We start from the raw sequence: 16,442 nt of genomic DNA, 5'->3' as shown, positions 1-16,442 counted from the left end.
TTTGATGGAGGAACACGGATCACGATCCATGTACCTCTTTGATTGTTTGAATAAAAACTGATATCAATGGGTCTTGGGTGGTTCCTAGTCACTGAATATACAATTTTGGAGAAAAATTGACACTGGAAACACACTCAAAATCAAGAAATTGAACAAAAAGCACAAAAATCTTGGAATTTGACCAAAATTTAGGGATTTTTAACTTTCAAAGATTCAAATCCAAAAAGGGGTGAGGATTGGCCTCTGCATGTCTAAATATTTTGCTGACTAAGTTTCATGCCAGAATGCTATCAAACATGGATCGCAATCCATGTACCTTTTGACCATCTGAGGCTCGCATTTGAGGAGTACATAGCAGACAACAATTGGAACAACTTTTGCAAAGGACACCATAGCAAAAATTACAAAAAGTTTGACCAAATCATCAAAAAAGTAGTAGCTAGTCAAAAATTGTAGGGCATACACAAAAAATTTCCTTTGAGTGACAAAAAGTTTTTTGAATCTAAAACTAAGTGGTGGAGTAGACTAAGTGGTGGAGTAGACTGCTGAAACTGCAAGTAATCATCAAGAAAAAATTGGGGTCCAGATCTGATGGAACATGGATCACAATCCATAAACCTTTTTTTATTTTTTGGATAGAGACCATACAAACTTGTAGCAGAGACCATTGCAAATAAAACTTTGAAAATCAAGGTAGCAAAAAAAATTCAAAACGAGGGTGAATAAGAGGCAAAAACAATGCAAGTCCAAAAATTACCAGACAGACCTAGGTTTGACTTTTGGGTGACCTAATTGATCCAAATCACATAAAAACCATATAGCAAGGATCAGTGGATTGAGAGGAAGCTGTGCATAATTTTTTAGTGAAATCTGACACAAAGATACACGGATCGCGATCCATGTTTCTTTGTCACAGATTGAGCTCAGACTCATATCATTGTTAGCACTAGTCCTAGGAGCATAGTGATCTTTTCAAAATTGAATTTGGATTTGTATTGTGGAGCTTACAAGCAAAAGAAGAGTTTTTGCCAAAAGTGCGATAAAATTTTGCTGATTTAAGAACTCATAGCCACCAAGTGTTTTTTGTACAAATTGCTAGAGCTAGAGTGTGCAGCTCAAAGTGATTTTAGTTGGAGGATACGGATGCATCATAAAAGGTAACATGTCATGGTTTTGCAAGAGTTCTTTTTTGATGTATTTGCAATCAAGTAGATTATATCATGTAGAAACCCGACTTCTAGAGACCAATATCTCAATAGGAGAGACTGTCAATCAAGGACCGTTGCCAACCTTAGAGCCGATCTTAGAGGAAAGTCTTTTTGATACTTCTTCAGAGAGATCATATACCTATATAGCTGAAGGATTCAAGAGTGTGAGCTTCAAGGAAGAAACAACCATGGGAGTGGGACTACCCCAACCAGCACCAACCATGAAATTTTGCAATTGAAATTTCAATTTGAAAATGAATAGGGTGCTAAAATTTACAAGGATGGTATGGATCGCTATTGCGTGAAACTAGAAGAGAGACCTATTGAGTTGAAGGGCATAGTTCCTGTGGACTATAGCGAAGATTGACACTTTGATGATGAGGGAACCATGTATTTAGTTGTGCAATCTCCATATATTTTGGAAAAGTGGGATTAGTAGGCACCAAAGATAAGGTTGATGTCAAGCTTGAAGAAAAGTCCCCAAAGTTGGACATTCCTAATGCGAAGCGTAGACAAGTAAATACGGCAACTCAAATCAACAGTGACAATACACATGTGGGTTTGTACAAGTATGACGATGGAGAGCAAATTCTTCACCATAAGTTTGATGAGCCCAACATTGGGAAATTAATGGAGTAGAAATGCTTATATGTTTTCACATACAAGGAAGGTAAAGATACCCAAGTGGTAATGCTTGATAAGTATGGATGATGGTACTCTATTGTAGATCGCAAGGGGATGGAGAGATATATGTACTTTGGAGGAACTCTCAATCAGTACTACATCACTCCTCATATAGATACACCAGCTGTCTTTGAAATGAGGCCAAAAACTACCAAAGCGAGTCCGATGAGAACTAGAGTGGAAGATTCATTTATTCGGCCACATTTTTTAGTACCTAGACCAATGGGAATCTTAGGTTTGAGGGTTCCAATGACCACGCATCAGGGCAGTGAGGCTCAAGACACAATTGAGACTATGAGGGTTCTAGATACCTGGACTAAAGCTAGAGATGCAAGACCTAATGAGAGAGAGATTGATCGAGATTTCACCAGAGCACCTATTAGTGGATATGAAGCGAGAGATGTATTAGGGGAGCCTAGAATTATGAGAATGGTAGCAAAAACACAAAGAATGTGACCATCTCAAGTGGCCAAATGTGTTGCCAAAAAATACAATGGATTGGGGGATCCATACGCACATGTTTCACTCTTAAGAAAGTCTTAGGAGTTGAAAAAGTTGCAAATTTCCACATTCAGTACGAAAGATTTGGCTTTACCTTGGAAGGAACATTATTGACTTAGTTTCAGCCGGACCTCCGCTGAGCAGCGGAGGTCTCCTAAACATCGATAACCTCTTGCGAGAGTTTTCCGAGGAATTCTCCAAAAGGGGAATCAAGTACAATACGATTTTCCAAGTCTATACTTTTAAGCAAAAAGAGAACAAAAAGGTGAAGGAAGCTTTGCTTTGCTTCAATTCAAACAATATATAGAGAGGTGTCATGTGCGAGAGTTATTTCAAAATAAACGACTATTAGTTTTCTTCATAGAGAGCTTGAGAAATGAAACTCTCAAGAAGGATTTTCACTTAAAGACATGCACCACATTTGAGCAAGTCACTAGAGAATGGTTGTATCTAGTGGACCAATGCAATACGTATGGAGAGGTGATAAAGCATACAGACCACCAGTAGTACCTCCTCAACCAGTAGTGAGTCATCTATGAAACGTAGTGCCCCTACTTCAATTACAAAACATGTTGATCAAGTAGTCAAGGAAGTGATTACAAAACTTACCGACAGAATCCCAACTTGTGACCACAACAGTCTCAAGCAGCTACTGTATCAAGAGCATTGAAGTGGTGTGTAATCAAGCAAAAGTACACCAACCACAATACAAATGTTTTTACAATTGAAATTATAAGAGAGAAAGTCCGTACATACCTCCAACGGTGCAACAATTACCACCACCTCCGAGGTACCAGATAGGACCCAACATTATAGCACAAGGGAGAGACAAACCGCAACATGTATTGGGACAACAATCACCTTTATCTCAAGAAAATTGAGCTATTGTTAGATACACATAGTTGGTAGAACCACTCATGAATCAGCGAACGATGCCACCAGCGAATGATGCCACCACCAACTATTTATTATGAAGAGCCTATAGAAATGCTTAAGAGAGAGCTAGAGGGAGTAGCCCATACCACATGGATTGTCCTTTTAGTGCAAGCGCAAAGGAGGCTACAAAACCTTCCTACGTGGCTCAAATAGTGAGAAACCAGTGATAGCCAACTTTCAAAAATCAAAGAAAAAAAAAAACTCATTCCCCCCCCCCCCCCCCACTCTCACTACCCCCCACCGTAGCTTATTCCCCCCCCCCCCCCCCTCCTCCCCCCCGCCCTACAGGGAGGGGATAAAAACTCTCTCTCTCTCTCTCTCTCTCTCTCTCTCTCTCTCTCTCTCTCTCTCTCTCTCTCTCTCTCTCTCATTTTCCCTACATACCCCTTCCCTAATATCTCTCTCTCCCAATTTACCCTCCCCGGCCAGGCAAAAACTTTGATATATTCCCTCCCCGACCCCTCTCTCGTTCTCCCTTGGTGTGAGCCGTATGGAAACCCCCCCCTCCGCTCTCCGTATTCTTACACTCACCCTTACATTTTTCCCCCACTCTTATTACCCCCCCCCCCCCCCCCCCCCCCCTTGGCCCGCTAATATTCCCTCCCCGACCCCTCCTCCCTCTTCCCCACCCGCTCGCCTCACCCTCCCCTCGGCCTCATTCCCCCCCCTCTTGGCCCGCTGATATATTTCCTCACTCCCACCCATTGACTTGTTCCCCCCCCCCCCCCCCCCTCGTCCTCAAGCTCCCATGCAAGACAGTAGAACCCCCCCCCCCCTCTCCCTCTCACCCACACATCTCCCCTACCCCACTCCAAAGCCTCACCCCTCCCTCTCCCTCACTCTCTCTCTCTCTCTCTCTCTCTCTCTCTCTCTCTCTCTCTCTTATCCACACCTCACCCCCTCCCTCTCCCTCACAATCTCTCTCAGCTCAGTCCGCGGACACACTCTCTCTCTCTCTCTCTCTCTCTCTCTCTCTCTCTCTCTCTCTCTCTCTCTCTCTCTCTCTCTCTCTCTCACCCGGGCGCTCAGGCCACGTAAGCAGCAGAATTCTCTCTCTCTCTCTCCTTCCCACGGATAGCAGCAGTAGATAGGACCACACACTCTCTCTCTCTCTCTCTCTCTCTCTCTCTCTCTCTCTCTCTCTCTCTCTCTCTCTCTCTCTCTCTCTCTCTCTCTCACCATACACACAAACAATCACCCCCCGCCCCCCTCTCCCCACTCTCCCTTTGGCGCTGTGCGCGAAGTCCGCGATACACACACACACACACACACACACACACACACTCGGGCGCTCGCACAGGCAGCAGGCCATACACACACACACACACACAATATACACACACACCATACCTACATACACACACATAGACACACACACACACACCGCACACACACTCTCTCTACCCCTACCCCATATCCCCCCCCCCCCCCCACCCGCCTCGCGCAAAAGCTGGCCATCCGCCGTCCGCAATCAACAAAAGAAAAAGAAAACAAAAATACATACATACATACATATATATATATATATATATATATATATAAAGCCCCCCTTCCCACGCACGTTTTTAGCACACACATACCTATACATACACACACACCCGCCCTCATGCACCAATATACACACACACACACATATACGCATCGCACCATAAAAACATAGGAGGAGAAACGACTACGACATCGACAAATAAAAGAATAAGGATCCAAAGCACGCGCCGCCAACAACAAAAAGAGAAAATGCGTCGAAGGCATGCCCCGGCCGACTCCGAAAAGAAGTACGCTCGACACCGACGCACCAGCAGCACACCATTCGTCGGCAACATGCAACCACGACACCGTCCCAGTAATTTATAGGTTATTTTCATCATTATCTTCAGTTTTCACCCGAGACATTGTAAATATCCTCTCTCTAGGTGATGGTCACAAAGGCCCACCTAGAGATTCTCATCTTTTAATAACCTCCCAAAACAAAGCAAGGGTCAACCACACCGGGCCCACCACTTGCTTTGTCTCCCCGATTAAGCTTACCCTAACCACACTGGGATTACCGTAATCCAAGCAGCCAACACCTATAAATTGTCACTGAGAGGTCACTATCGGGGGGGGGGGGAGGGGGATTCATGAGGAGCCAAGCATTTGGTATAGTGTAATGGGAAGGATTGGCACTATCACCATCACGGGAAGAGGGCTTGTCTGTTGGATTTGCCTTGGGAATTGCACCATGCGAAGGGAACCACATCCATCTCTCGACTCCAATGGTCGATGCACACACGTATGCACGTTCTTGGTCGTAAGTATTCACAATCATTGAGTCGTCTTAGAGAACGCACCAAGTAGGTTGCACCACCTCCTCTCCCTACCTCTCTACCACCACAGCATGCCACTTTGTAAATATTGCAGAAATAATTCACCCTCACATCCCCGAGGGTTTTTATCATTGGCAAATCTCTCTCTCTCTCTCTCTCTCTCTCTCTCTCTCTCTCTCTCTCTCTCTCTGTGTGTGTGTGTGTGTGTGTGTGTGTGTGTGTGTGTGTGTGTGTGTGTGTGTGTAGGCTTGCGGTGTTCATATCATCGTGGTTTGCGTCCTAGCCGCTCAAAGCTAGGTGGTGCCCCCTGTTCACTTTACCGTGGCAGGCTCGAGGCACGCCATTCGGCCCCGGTCGTTTTAGAGGCCGTCGGGGTTCGGGGTCCGCTTTGTGCCCGTCATTTGGTGCCCCCACTGAGGAGGGCTTTTCTAAGACCCTTCAGTTTACAATGCTGAAAGTGACGCCCACTATGAATCATGGACGAGTGGCTGAAGGAATTTTCTAACTGGAGGACGGAAGAAGAGGAGACGAAGGAGGCACTAGCCGCCTTCATCGAGGTGCTACTACGAGGCTGCAGTGTCAGCAGCATTCAAGAGGTAAATTCTCCATCTCGTGTCACTCGTTCTAACTATAAATCGAAAGCATCAGGTGGGAGATTGGTGAAGTGCCATCACTGTTGTCAACCTAGGCACACTTTCAATGAGTGCCAGCAACGAAGGCAGCGAAAGGGATGAAGTCATCTACATCGACATTCATCGCGAAGAAATCATTCATGTCAAGGAAGGGAAGCAAATGGTGAGACCTCTTTTCCCTAAAGAAACTGCAGTCAAAGATATAACTCCAAAGTGGCCTAAAGGGGCTGCTCGAGCCAAAGGCAAGGAGAAGATAAGCCAGTCTGGAAACACATGACCCCGAAGGGAGAAGCATCTGGCCAAGCAAGTGCTTCAAGCTCAGAGAGCCGGGTTGTACCCACTTTGTCAAAGAAGAAGTCATCCGAAGCTAAGTGGCGGAAGGTCGCCTACCGATTTGCACGACGCATGCGAGTGCTACCAATCCACTTCAACAATCCAGAAGAAGAAGTGGTAAGAAGATTCCCATGTCCTAGAGAAGAGTAGTTCGGCTACTGCTCTTGCTGTTTTGGGAAGCGAGTGGAGGACCTTCCTCCTCTCCCTGTACAACTTATCCTAAAGAAGCTCTCTCCCACGGGAGAATCCCAGTGGGCTGGAGACGAGGAGCTGCAAACTGAATGGAGTAGAATTCATGCAACACGCCGATTACGGAAATTAACTGCAATTGCTGTTAGCCAAAAGGCTGGGAGTGGTTAGACGCGTCACCATCACCCCGTACGTGCTGAGCAACGAAGGAAAGGTGGAGCCCATGAAAGGCGACGACCTCTTGTGGATGTGCCGACTCATCAACATTGGCACGATAAGAGTATAAGTAAGTATTCCACCCTCTGTGCATGATGGAAAACGGGCCGATGGCATTCCCGTTCAGATTCCTGCAGCATATGCATGTGAATATCTATGTAGACAGGAAAGTCTTCTACCAACAGAAGATCGTTTACCTATTCGGTGCGGCGGTACTAGGAGAAATCCTCAATTCCCCGAACCCTATCATTCTCCCCATATTAGATTACCATCATTCCTTTAATGTCTCTATTTTTATCTTGTTTTAACCTATCCATCCACCCCTGTAAAAAGCCGCTATGAGCCGCTACTGTTGATGTAAAACAAAAAAGAAAAAGAAAAAAAAAGGTTTGTAATTTCTTGAGTCACCACCATGGCAAGTGTTTCTTTCCCCACGTTCAGTGGAAAGAAGGGAGAGGATCCCACCACCGACTTTTTGGATGATTTCGACATTGCTTGTGTCGTCTCCAACAAAGATGACGACGTTTCATGACTGAGAATTTTTCCTCTAATGATGAAAGTAGAGGCCAAGTCCTGGTCTAATGCATTGCCTCAGGCTACCAAGAATGCATGGGATGTGTTAAGGGATGCTTTTGTAAAGAGGTTTGGTGGAGGCACAACCTCGGAGAAGCTATGGCAGCTGCTGACAGAATTAAAGCAGGGAGGCCTGCTGAAGTATGCCACCTACGAGTCAAAGTTTGTGGACTTATGGGAGAGATGGGTTGCCACACTGGAGGAAGGCAAAGGAGTGCCTAATTTCCTAAAGAAGGACCGTTTCATTGCTGGTCTATGGTCGCCGCTTAGAGAGAAGGTGAAGGGAAGGTTTCCTGCAACATATGAGTTGGCAGTCGAAGTAGCCCACCTTAAAGATAAGAAGCTGCGAATGCAATCAAGAGTAAACGAGTCAGAGGAAACAAGATCGGCCCGACGAACCCCAGTGGCTGCAATAGCCAATCATAGAGTCCAACCGCAGGAGGCATCAGAAGAACAGCAAGACCTACTGAGTCGCATCACCACCCAACTAGAGAGTTTATTTGTGCATCTGGTGCAGCAAGGGCATGCATCTGGAAAAAACCTAGAACAAGGAAGGGGACAACAAAGGCAGAACCCAGAGTACCACTGTTACAACTGTAGGGAAGATGGCCATGGAATGTACTACTGCCCACACCCGAGGAGGCACAATTTCAATAGAGGGAGGAGATAGAATCAGATCTCTCCGCGAAGAGCAAGACCACCACCACCTACGCAGCCAGGACCAATCCCACCGGTCCAAATCCTTCGACCACCTATACAACAGCAACCACCATCCCAACCTCTCATTCCGCCACTACCCCCACCACCTGCTGTGAACCAAGCGGTGAGTGTTATTAGCTTAGAGGCTAAAGGGAAGGTGAAGGTAGAAGAATCATCTCAAGAGAAGCACAAAGGAAAAGCGAAGGTAGAAGAAGTGGATGCTATGGGAGTGAAGCGTGCGAGGCACGAAGAGGCATCTCAAAGAGAAGAGAAGATGAAAGGGAAGACCGAGTCTAGCAAGCAAGTAGCTAAACCGCGGCGGAAGATAGACATCGTGGACTTCTCACTAGGTGAGTATACACAACCCTATGACTTAGTTTAGGATGTGTTAATGCAGGGCCCGAAGATAACTTGGCCCCAATTACTCCACATTGCACCCAGAATGAGGAGGCAATGGACGAAAATGGTAAGTACTAGGAAATCAAGACCACGGATAGCTGGAGCTATCTCTGGGAGGGATCTCGACGACATCCTGCCAACCATGGATGCTCACATAAAATGGCAACGGATTTAAAACGTCTACATAGATGGTGACGCGCAAATATGCATCATGAGTGAAAAGATGATGCACCATCTAGGTCTAGAGGAAAGTAGGCCGGCACCCTGCCGAGCCAAGATGGCAAACAATGTAAGAGTAAAATGCGTAGGCATTGTAAATGCGGTCAAAGTAAAAGCATTCAATACACAAGTGGAGGTAGACATCTTCATCATGCCACACAAAGGGGAGGGCTATCCCATCATTCTTGGAAGGCCTTGGCTCATGGCTATGGAAGCTAAACAAGACTAGAGCACCGGGATGATCCAGATGAAGGATGCTAAAAGGAAGTCCATATTCTATGACATGAGGACTGGAAAGCAGCGCAACATGATCTTGGAGGCTTCAGAAGACGAGTCAACCAGCGACTACTCATCTACCTCAGGAGAAGAGACGACCACCACCGACGGAAGCGACAGTAGCATCGAAGTAATGTGAGTCATTCTTAAAAACCCAGACAAATTAACACAATCTGAAGCAACCTCGGCAAACCAAGAGGGATCACCAGGTATGCAGTCATTGGAGGATGCAGGTAAGCTACAAAAAATGCTCTCAAATGAGTTAACCAATGAAGAAAGGAAGGAGTACGTCTCCATGTTAAGTAACTTCACTACTTTGTTCATTGATGGCTATGATAAGATCATGGGAATTACAGTAGTGCAACACCACATAAAGCTCAAGGAAGGCAGTAAACCCGTAGTACAAAAGCTCAGAAGACTTGGAGTAATCCAACAAGAGGCATTGCTTAAGGAAGTGAGAAGTTTGTTACAAGCAGGTTTCATCTATCCTGTCGAAGACTCAGAATGGGTCTCCCCAGTATTAGTCACACAAAAAAAAAATGGTAAGTGGAGAGTCTGTGTGGATTATAAACCTCTCAATGCAGCCACGAAGAGAGACCACTTTCCCCTCCCATTCCAGGATGAAATACTCAATGAAGTGGCAGGTCACGAAAGATACACAGTATGCGATGGCTACTTAGGATACTTCCAGATTAGCATTGCGGAGGAGGATCAGACGAAGACAACCTTCATCACACCTTGGGGATGTTTTGCCTACAGAGTGATGCCGTTTGGCCTCACTAACGCCCGCTATGTGACTTTTGTTTTTCAACCCTACTTTGGAACATCAATACGGGTTTTCATATATGATTTTTGCATCTATAGCTCACGAGCCCTTCATTTAAGCAAAGTCTATGATGGCTTAACTAGGCTGCAAACCTTGGGTGTCCAGCTCAACGTGGACAAGTGTCACATTGGTGAGAGCAAAGTCACTCTCCTTGGTCATGTAATTTCAGCAAAAGGAATCGAGGCTGACCCTAGCAGGATTCAGGCTCTGGTATCTTTATCATCACCCACCACCACCAAGCAGCTGGTTTCTTTCCTTCAGAAGGTAAGATACTTAAGCAGGTTCATTCACCTGCTATCTCAAGTGGTCCTTCCCCTACAACAACTCACCCAGAGGGATGTCTTCTCATGGAGTGAAGAGAATGAGCAGCAATTTATTGAGGTGAAGCAAATCCTAGCTAAGCTTCCCACTATTTCACCTCCTAAGTGGGACGAGCCATTTTATGTGAACCCTAGTGTGGGAAATGATACGCTAGGAGCAGTGTTAATGCAAAAGGACCCCAAAACTTCTTTCATGCGCCCTATTTACTTCTCTATTCGAAGTCATGACCCCATCAGAAAAAGGATTTATCGAAGTAGAACACATGGTTCTGGCACTAATGTTTACTACCACAAAGTTCCACTCCTATCTCCTGCCTAGACCATTTGTAATCCTGACAATGGAGGAGGTTTTCCCATATGTAATGCGACACATGGATGTCTCATATAGGATCTCAAAGTGGTTAATTAGACTATAAGAGTTTGACTACACCATGCAAGTAGAAAACTCCACCAGGGCTAGTTTAGCGGGAATTCTCACTCATCGCCATTATGAGAAGAAGCTGAAGGTCAACACGGAAGCAAAGGAAGGAACACCAGCGATAGAAAGTCCTGAGCTAGAGAGAGCTCACTCTCTTTTATTTGGCGGAGCATACAAGAGAACAATGGATCAGTCTGTAGCAGGCATGGTCATTTTCAATGAACAGCAAGAAAGAGTATTCTCCATGGGGCAATTATTACACTCCCACTCCAACAATGAAGCAGAATACGTAGCCCTAATCCTTGGGTTGGAACAATGTATTTCACAAAGAATTCACCGCGGCCTGAATGTGTTCGGCGACGCTTTGCTTTTGATAAGACAGATAAATGGCACCTGGGAGTGCAAAAATCAGGTTTTACTTGGTCAACTTATCTAAGTTAAGGACCTTCTAAAGAAGTTTGAAGCAGTGAAAATCTTCCATGTCCCTAGAGCAGAAAATCAAGAGGCAGATGCACTAGCTAAAGAAAGAATACAAGACGTTCCTGTAGGAGCAATCAAATTAAAACTACCCCTCTTCCAAGGTAGTGATGCTATGCCTGATATCATCAGCTTTCTAGATACAGGAGAATGTCCAGCAGGACACACTAAAGGCCAAAAACAATGGCTGGTAAGGAAGGCTACTAGGTACCGCCTTATAAACGACCACTTGTATTGTAAGGGCAAAGATCAAATTCTCAGGCGGGTGCCAACCTCTAGTGAAATCACAGAGATAATTTCAAGTTGCTATGACGGCGTCTGCGGCGGTCATTTTGCTCTAGATATCACCAGTAGGAAGATTCTACAGGCAGGATACTTTTGGCCTGGTTTGAATAGGGATGTACACCATTGGTGTAAAACATGTAAGGCTTGTCAAGTGGCCAGTGATCACACGTTAACCTACGAGCCACAAACCCCTATCATTTCATATGGTCCTTTTGAGAAATGGGAATAGATGCAATCGGTCCCTTACCAAGGGCCCAATCAGGTAAAATGTACATCATAGTGGGTGTAGACTACATGACGCGAAGGGCAGAAGAAATGGCCACCACCTGCATTACAGCTCAAGAGGTGACAAAGTTCATTTTTGAGCATATCGTTTCCCGTTTTGGCACTCCTCTTGAGATAATATCAGATAGAGGACCGGGATTCAGAGACTGAAAAGGTATTTTCTTAGGTTTGACACAAAATTCGTGCTAGACATTTCAGAAGAGGGAAAACCCTCTAACTCTACAGCTGAACAAGCAGAAGAAGGGCTAGAAGCATGAATGCCTCTAGCCAAAGGGAGAGGGCTAATGATAGCCGACTTTCGGAAATCAAAGGAAAAAAAAATTCATTTCCCCCCCCCCCCCCCCGCCCTACGGGCATTGGATAAAAACACCCTCTCTCTCTCTCTCTCTCTCTCTCTCTCTCTCTCACTCATTTTCCCTACATACCCCTTCCCTAATATCTCTCTCTCCCAATTTACCCTCCCCGGCCAGGCGGAAACTTTGAAATATTCCCTCCCCGACCCCTCTCTCGTTCTCCCTTGGTGTGAGCCGTATGGAAACCCCCCCCCTCTGCTCTTCGTATTCTTACACTCACCCTTACATTTTTCCCCCCACTCTCATTACCCCCCCCCCCCCCCCCCCCTTGGCCCTCTAATATTCCCTCCCCGACCCCTCCTCCCTCTTCCCCACCCGCTCGCCTCACCCTCCCCTCGGCCTCATTCCCCCCCCCCCCTCTTGGCCCGCTGATATATTCCCTCACTCCCACCCATTGACTTGTTTTCCCCCCCTCATCCTCAAGCTCCCATGCAAGACAGTCGAACCCCCCCCCTCTCCCTCTCACCCACACATCTCCCCTACCCCACTCCAAAGCCTCACCCCTCCCTCTCCCTCTCTCTCTCTCTCTCTCTCTCTCTCTCTCTCTCTCTCTCTCTCTCTCTCTTATCCACACCTCACCCCTCCCTCTCCCTCACAAACTCTCTCAGCTCAGTCCGCGGACACTCTCTCTCTCTCTCTCTCACCCGGGCGCTCAGGCCACGCAAGCAGCGGAATTCTCTCTCTCTCTCTCTCTCTCTCTCTCTCTCTCTCTCTCTCTCTCCTTCCCACGGATAGTAGTAGTAGATAGGACCACTCTCTCTCTCTCTCTCACCCGGGCGCTCAGGCCACGCAAGCAGCGGAATTCTCTCTCTCTCTCTCTTCTTCCCACGGATAGTAGCAGTAGATAGGACCACTCTCTCTCTCTCTCTCTCTCTCTCTCTCTCACCATACACACAAACAATCACCCCCCCCCCCCTCTCCCCACTCTCCCTTCGGCGCTATGCGCGCAGTCCGCAATACACACACACACCCACTCGGGCGCTCGCGCAGGAAGCAGGCCACACACACACACACACACACACACACACACGCGCGCGCGCGCGCAATATACACACACACCATACCTACATACACACACACACACACACACACTCTCTCTCTCTCTCTCTCTCTACCCCTACCCCATATCCCCCCCCCATCCGCCTTGCGCAGAAGCAGGCAATCCGCCGTCCGCCATCAACAAAAAAAACAAAAACAAAAATACATATACATACATATATATATATATATATATATATATATATATATAGATATATATGTATATATATAGATATATATGTATATATATGTATATATATACATATATATGTATATATATATACACATATATACATATATATCTATATATATACATATATTGTATATATATATATATATAAAGCCCCCCTTCCCACGCACATTTTTCTCATAGACATACCTATACATACACACACACCCGCCCTCATGCACAAATATATGCACACACACGCATATACGCATCGCACCACAAATACAAAGAACGAGAAACGACTACGACATCAACAAATAAAAGAAGAAGGATCCAAAGCACGTGCCGCCAACAACAAAAAGAGAAAATGTGCCGAAGGCATGTCCCGGCCGACTCTGAAAAGAAGTACACTCGACACCGACGCACTAGGAGCACACCATTCACCGGCAATACGCAACCACGACACCATCCCAATAATTTATAGGTTATTTTCATCATTATCTTCAGTTTTCACCCAAGCCATTGTACATTTCCACTCTTTGTAAATATCCTCTCTCTAGGTGATGGTCACAAAGGCCCACCTAGAGATTCCCATCTTTTAATAACCTCCCAAAACAAAGCAAGGGTCAACCACACCGGGCCCACCACTTGCTTTGTCTCCCCGATTAAGCTTACCCTAACCACATTGGGATTACCATAATCCAAGTAGCCAACACCTATAAATTAACACTAAGAGGTCACTATCGGGGGGGGGGGGTTGGGACTCATGAGGAGCCAAGCATTTGGTAGAGTGTAGTGGGAAGGATTGGCACTATCACCATCACGGGGAGGGGGCTTGTGTGTTGGATTTGCCTTGGGAATTGCACCATGCGAAGGGAACCACATCCATGTCTCGACTCCAATGGTCGATGCACACACGTATGCACGTTCTTGGTCGTAAGTATTCACAATCATTGAGTTGTCTTAGAGAACGCACCAAGTAGGTTGCACCACCTCCTCTCCCTACCTCTCTACCACCACGGCATGCCACTTTGTAAATATTGCAGAAATAATTCACCCTCACACCCCCGAGGGTTTTCATCATTGGCAAATCTCTCTCTCTCTCTCTCTCTCTCTCTCTCTCTCTCTCTCTCTCTCTCTCTCTCTCTCTCTCTAGGCTTGCAGTGTTCATATCATCGTGGTTTTGCATCCTAGTCGCTCAAAGCTAGGTGGTGCCCCCTGTTCACTTTACCGTTGCAGGCTCGAGGCGCGCCATTTGGCCCCCGTCGTTTTAGAGGCCGTCGGGGTTCGGGGTCCGCTTTGCGTCCGTCACCAGTAAACAATGGACAGAAACACGCTCATGTTCATAGAGAACCAAAACTACAATCTTAGAGGATATCCTCCTAGTACATGACAACCATTGGGCACAAGTTTGTCCACACAAGGGCGAGACAACTAAAATCTTCGGATTTTTTGAGGTATCCATTCAAGTTCCATAGGAAGAGCTTGATCCCTTGATGTGTATAGTAACCATGCCCACTAAGAAAATAATCACTAAGGAGTATCTGCTACTACATGATATCTTTGATCTAAGAGAGGACTACTTCCTTGCTATTTTATGATAATGGCTTTGTGGGCAACAACACAACTTGTCCATTGTCATTGCTTGATATGGAATCTAAAAAGCTCATTGATTAGTCTCATATTGGAGAGCATGTACTAAATGTTGTCTCAAAGATATGAAGAGGAAGGACCTCTCAGAGTTCCAGCAAATTCACAAAAGGTTGAAGATAGATCACTTGGGAAAAGAAGTTCCAAGAGAGATCAAAGAGAAAAAAAACGAGCTTTTTCGTTGATAACTAGAAAGAGGACCTTTTTGAAAATGATGAAAACCGTAAGGTAAACAATTTTTTTGCAAGCACAAAGTTTAGGCCAATTAAACCTTGTTTCCTTTGACTAATTTGAGGGTTTTTTTTTTCACATATTAATATTGTGGACCTTGACAAGTTTCTAGGAAGAGGGAAGGGATCTAAGTGAAACCTGCCCGTAGGGTGGTAGGCATTGGCTTTCACCCAAAATTCTTTACTTAGACACACACACAAAGAGCACTTTGCAAAGAGAACTTGCGACGGGGATTAACACTTGAATACACACATGGCTCGGAAGCTAGAATGCCCCGAGCATACGCCGACAACCTATAGGCCACAAAATTGGCGCCCCTTTTGGTATTTCTTTATTCTTTGAGAGGGAAAATTACAAAGTAAGGTCCTCAAAATCCTTTACCTATATCACACTAGATACTACCTCATTTGGCCAAATTTTGACAGCATAACAGTACCAAAACTTGCGCGACGTCAATTCCCCTGCTGGATCTCACTTGCACTGGCATAAACCCTCTGATTCCTACCAAAAAACAGTAAAATCAGCTTGCTGTATTTACTGGTTTTTTCCCTGTTTTCAGCCCCAAACAATCCCCTAGCTGTCCTCTGCCAGTGGGGCAAGATTCCCAAAGGTTCTCGCGTTCGTATGGCTAAAAAACAGTCAATTTCTTGAGCATACACAATATTGAATTTGCACCTGTACGGTGAGGTTATGACCCTCACCGGTGCCTGCTTTGGAGTAGCAGCTAGCTACCTGTGTTCCTGCTCAAGGAGGCTCTTGCCTCATCACAAAAGCATGAATCCACACAGCTGTACATCAATCAAATGAAGAGCCCTCTTGTGGGGCATCACATAACTGCACGTAGGGGAGAGAGAGAGCAATGTGTAGTGTGCAGAGTATCACTCCTAGCACCACACTATACATGGGAGGGAAAGAAAGCACTCCATAGATCTTAACCTGTGAGACAAAAACCCAAATGAGGCCTTTCCCAGCCTAAAAATAAGCACCCTTTTTTCTGCATGAGGCAAGTTCATGAAAAATTGCCACTTGGCGCATTATCAAGCTTTTGCCCGTTTCGGGGTTGCTGCCTAAAAATCTCCTGACTGGTTGCCCAGTTGACTTTGCCATAAAGTTGTAAAGTGTTCCCCTAGTCATACTAGAGGTAATGACGCGAACACATTTCGTGGACCAAAATAGCAGTTCCCTAAATTTTAGGAAATAATTCCGTTGGGCTCCCTGT

Source organism: Adiantum capillus-veneris, chromosome 25 (assembly GCF_014529385.1).
Source record: "Adiantum capillus-veneris isolate H3 chromosome 25, ASM1452938v2, whole genome shotgun sequence".
NCBI lineage: Eukaryota > Viridiplantae > Streptophyta > Polypodiopsida > Polypodiales > Pteridaceae > Adiantum > Adiantum capillus-veneris.
The sequence above is the reverse complement of the archived record's forward strand: the minus strand, read 5'-3'. Positions refer to the sequence as shown.